Consider the following 6,000-nt stretch of genomic DNA (forward strand, 5'->3'; position numbering starts at 1 on the left):
GTTAGATCGATGTATTTTGAAAACTTTTTCTGTCTTAGGCTTACCTATCCTTTTTCTTCATGATATCATTTACACTACCCCAGAAAATTCTTTCATGCCACTTTATGGTTAGTCTCCCCTTCATTTTGCCCACCCAAAGAGGTGACCACTATCTGATTTCTGTCACCATAGATTAGTTTTGTCTGTTCTTGGAAGTTATATAACTAAAATACTTGAGTCAGTCTATTTTAGTGGCTCATTTCTTTTACTCCTCATAATGTTTTTGAAATGCATTCATGTGGTTGCCTCTATCAGTAGTTTCCCCTTTTATATCACATAGTAGCATTTTATTGCATGACTATAACATATTTTGTTTATTCATTCTCCCGTTGAGGGATATTGATCTGATTATGAATATGAAAGATGCTATGAACGTTCTTTTACAATCTTTTTTAGACATGTTTTACACATCTTCATGCACTTATTGGCCATTTATATTTCTTTGTGAAGTATCTCTTCAAGTCATTACCCATTTTGTAATTGGGTTGTTTGCCTTGTTATTGCTTTAAAGAGTTCTCTATATGAGTTCTTTGTCATATATATGTATTATGAAAACTTTTCTTCAATCTGTTTTTTGCCTATTAATTTTCTTAATAACGTTTCTTTTAATGAGATGTAAATTCTAATTTTGATGAAGTTCAATTTATCACATTTTTCTTTTAGAGTTACTGATTTTGTGCTCTGTTGAAAACATCTATGCCTACTCCCAAGACTACAGAGATAGTATTCTGATTTTTCTTTTGTGATTTATGAATTTGAGTCTAAGATTCATCTCAAATATTTTGTTTGTAGGGTATAATGGTTGAGTTGTTTCAGCACCATTTGTTACAAAAGCTTTCCTTTCCTCCATTGAATGAACTAGGTGCCTTATCTTAAAGATTAATTGACTTTATATGTGTGGGTCTGTTTCTGGACTCTTCTTTTCCCTTGATCTGTATATTGTATCTTTAAGTCAGTTATTGCACTGTGTTGCTTATTGTAGCTTTATAGTAAATCTTGAAGTAGCTTGTGTTGTCTTCTAACGTTCTTTAACAGATTGTTTTGGCTATTCTAGGTTTTTCCTATTTCTCGCCAAATTTTAGAATTAGCTTGCCATTGTCTTCAAAATGACCCATTGGAAATTTGAAAGATATTGTATTAAATCTATTGATCAATTTGGGGTGAAAAAACCTTTAAAATATTAAATTCTCTCAATGAATATAGGTATAGCTCTCCATTTATGTGAATCTAAGTTTCTCAACAATGGTTCATAGTTTCATTGTGGAGATTGGGCATATTTTTCAATAGATTTTCCCCCTATATATTTAATATATTTTGATGATATTGTAACATTTATTTTTATTTTATTTACTAACTTTTCATTGCTTGTTTATAGAAACACTACTGATTTTTGTGAATTAACTTTGAATCCTGCAGTCGCACGAAATTTACTTGTAGTTCTAGTCTTTTTTTGTAGATTCCATGAGGTTTTCTACAAATACTATCATTTTGCCTGCAAATAACACAGTTTTAATTCATTCTTTTAGATTTTTAAGTTCTTATTTATTTTTCCTGCCTTATCGCACAGTAGGGGAATTACAGGAAAATAGTAAATAGAAATGATGAGAGAGGGCCATCTTACCTTTGGGAGAGTAAGAGGAAAGCATACAAAATTTCACAATTAAGGATGATATTAGCTGTAGGATTTTTGTAGATATCTTTTACCAGGTCAAGGTAGTTTTCTTCTATTCTGAATTTGCTCAGTTTTTATTCAGAATGTGTATACAGTTTGTCAAATATAGTTTTCTACATCTGTTTAGATGATTATACGGTTTTACTGCTTTATTCTGTTGGTATAGTGAATTACATTAATTGATCTTTTTTAAATGTTGAGCCACATTTGCATATCTGAGATAAAATCCATCTGTTCATGGTGCATCACTTTGTGTGTGTGTGTGTATTCATTGTGTTTCTATGTTTTTAAGAATTTTGCATTCTGTGAACATAATAGATATTGATCTACAATTTTTTTCTTATATGATCTTTGCCAACTTTTGGTATCAAATTATATTGGCTGAATAGTATCTCTTCCTCCTTCACTTTTTGAAAGAATTTAAGTAAAATTGGCATTATTCTTCACTTAAACACTTGGTAAAATTTTAGTCAAGCTATCTGAGCCAGGCGTACCTTTGTAGGAAAATTTTTTATTTCGAACTCAATTTATTTTGTAGTCATAGGACTAGTTAAATTGACTGTTTCTGATTATGTTTGTTTAAATAAGTGTATTGTTCAAGGAATTTGTCCACTTCATCCAACTTGTAGGATATATTTGCAAAAAGTGGCGCATTTATCCTTTTATTATCTGTAGAATCTCTAGTGGTATCCTCTTTTTGTTCCCGACATTGGTAATTTGCATTTTTTTTCTTTTTTCCTGATAAATCTTGCTATAAATTTGTTAACTTTTTTTTAAAGATTGGCACCTGAGCTAACCAACTATTGCCAATCTTCTTTTTTTTTTCTTGCTTTTTCTCCCCAAATCCCCCCAGCACATAGTTGTATATTTTAGTTGTGGGTCCTTCTGTTTGTGGCATGTGGGACGCCGCCTCAGCACGGCCTAATGAGTGGTGCCATGTTCGCATCCAGGATCTGAACTGGTGAAACCCTGGGCCGCTGAAGCAGAGTGCACAAACTTAATCACTCGGCCACTGGGCCGGCCCCATGTTAACTTTATTAATCTCTTTGATGATTCCACATTTGACATTTTGATTATCTGTTTTATGTCATTTATTTCTGCTTGTCTTCATTATTTCTTTTCTTCTATTTGCTTTGGGCTTAATTGCTCTGTTTTGTCTAGCTTCTAAAGTAGAAGTTTTGATCATTTATTTTAAATCATTCCTGTTTTTTAATATAAGCATTTAAACTATAATTGTCCCTCTAGTGCAGCTTTAGCTGAATCACACAGATTTTGATATGCTGTATTTTTATTATAATTCATTTTGTAATATTTTCTAATTTCCCTTGTGATTTCTTCTTTTACCCATGGGTTATTTAGAAATTTGTTGTTAAATCCCAAATATTTTACAATTTTCCATATAGCTTTTTAAAAACTAATTTCTAATTTGATACCATTGTGTCCAGAGAATATACTTCATATTTTTTAATTCTCTAATATTTTTAAACCTTTTTTATGTCCTCGTATATATAGTCCATTTTGGTGAATGATTCATGTGCCCATGCAAAGATTGTGTACAGTTTGGGGTAGAATTATATACGCATGGTTGTTGGGTGATGGTTACGTAAAATCTCTGACTAGAAATGTGGATTTGTCCACTTCTCCATTTAGTGTGTCAAATTTTGCCTCATGTATTTTGAAATCCTGTTATTGGGGCCATACACATGTAAAATTGTTATGACTTCCTGATGAATCAGCCCCTTTATAATTATGAAATGTTTCTCTATTTCTCTAGTAATGTTCTTTCCCTTAAAGTCAAATTAGTCTGATATTAAGATAACCACACCAATTTCTTAATCTTTGTGTTTAAATGCTATATTTAGCACAACAAATTTTAATCTTAAAATTAAGAGTCTTAATCTTAGTGTTTAAGTGGCATATTTTTTACAAATTTATGTTCAACTTCTCTGTCTTTACACAAAATTTCTAGAATTATTTCTCTTTTTATATGATCTTAATATCTCTGACTTTTACAGGGAATGTGTAGTTTGTTAACATTTAATGTAATTATTGATATAGTTCTGTTTAAATCTCTTTTCTTCATATTTGGCTTTTATTTATCTCAGTTACTTATTTCTCTATTTTTCTTTCTTGCCTTCTTTGAGATAAATCATGTATTTTTTGCATTCCATTTTTCTCTTATTGTTAATATTTAGATATATGCTTTTATGTTGTATTTTAGTGGTTTATCTACAGTAGAACTGTCTAAAATAACTTTCCTTAATGATCGAAATATTCTATATCTATTCAATCCAATATGGTAGCCACTAGACATATGTAGTGTGTAGCACTTGAAATGCAGTTAGTGCAACTGAGGAATTGAATTTTTAATTTTATTGAATTTTGGTCAGTTTCTACCTAATGCCAACACGTAGCTACTAAGTACCCTATTGGACAGCATAGATTTAGAGATTACAATATGAATCTTAGATTCATACAGACTATTTTCAAGTAATATTATGCTACTTCACAAACAGTGTAGGGTTGTTTTTTTTTTTTTTGCCTTCTTCCTGCCCTGTATGTATTTTATTTCTTGTATTTTTGTCCTACATATGCTAAAACACCCTCAATGAAAACATTTGATATATCATTATTTTTTCCTTTAAGTGCTCTGTAGTCTTTTAAAGATATAGACAGATATAGATATAGATTGAAAGGTCTTTTGTATTTTCCCAGTATTTGCTCTTTTTCATGGCTTTCATTCGTTCCTCCAGATCTGTGGTTCTATTTGATATCATTTCTCTTCAGCCTGAAGAACTTCTTTTAGTATATCTTGTAGTTAGGGCTGATGGAGACAAATACCCTAAGTTTTTGTTCTCTGAAATGACCTTATTTGCCCTCCTCTTTAAAGGAGACATAGATAGATAACTAGATAGATATTTATAGATCTATATATTACACTGTTAGGTTGACTTTTTCTTAGCATTTTTTATTATTGTTTTTTTCCGTTAATGTATTGTCCAATTATTTTTAGTGGGAATCAACCATCATACATGTTCCATTGCAGATAATGTGGCTATTTTTACTGACAGCTTTTAAATTATTTTCTTTAAATTTGATTTTCAGAAATTTGACTATGAAGAGTATAAGTGTATTTTGCTTTGTAATACTCCGCTTAGGATCCAATTAGTATTTTGGATATGTGTGTTAATGTCTTTTAATCATTTTTAATCATTCTCTACTGTATTTCTTTAAATATTTTTTCAACTCTACTCTTTATCTTCTCTTTCTATACTCTTGGTGGGTTTGATATTGTCCCACAGATCTCAAACACTTCTCTATTTTTTCCACTATTTTTTGCTTCAGTTTGGATGTCTCCTATTGACCTGTCTTCAAGGATGCTTATTCTTTCCTTTTATGATTCCAATCTGTTAAATTGATCTAATGAAGTCTTCATTTATGATATTGAATTTTTTCTGGAATTTTCAATAGTTTTTGTTTAATATAGTGTTCATGTATCTGTTAAAATTCCCCATCTCTTCACTCATGTTGCATACTTTTTCTGTTTGATTCTTTAGACTTTTTGTTATATGTATTTTATTTAAAGGCTTTCACAGACAATTCCAGCATCTGGCCCATCTCTGGGTCTGTGTCTCTTCATACTTCTAGCTTCACCATGGTTTACATTTTTTTGCTTCTTTGTGTATCATGTAAATTTAATGGCACTGAAGATGTATAAGAAAACAGTAGAAAGGGATATAAATAGTATTTATTTTTAGATCTAGAGTGGAGAGCTAAATAAATCTGATCTCTAGTTGAGATGTTTGGGCTTTGTTGCAACTTTAGTTGGACCATAAACTTTACATGTTTTGAAAGTGGAATTAGAATTTACCTCCTGTATGCTTGGGGTCTGAGTAAGAATGAGATCCATAGATCTCTAGATTTCTCTACTCAAGTGCTAGCTTTTTAAAACATGAAGATCTCTGCTTTTATAGCCTGACTTCCAGCCTTGGTGTTTCTGGGGATTTTTCTTTGCTCTCCTCCAGTTCTCCTGGGCTTTCTATGCCTAGGAAGATCTCTCCCAGGATGCCTCAGAGCAATCTCTCTCAGAACTCTCTGCCCCCAACCCATAGAACCTGAAATCCTGAGGTGAAATTTATCCCTCTCAGCTCTCCCCTCTGGCCTTCAAGCCCTTAGAAAACTTCCCTAAACACCCAGCAAAGATCCAGGCAATAGAGTTGGTGAGTGAATGCAGACTTATTCTGCAGCTGAGGGCCAGAATTCAAGTCTTTCTTGGCAGCCCACACAGA

Source organism: Equus przewalskii, chromosome 18, assembly GCF_037783145.1.
Source record: "Equus przewalskii isolate Varuska chromosome 18, EquPr2, whole genome shotgun sequence".
NCBI lineage: Eukaryota > Metazoa > Chordata > Mammalia > Perissodactyla > Equidae > Equus > Equus przewalskii.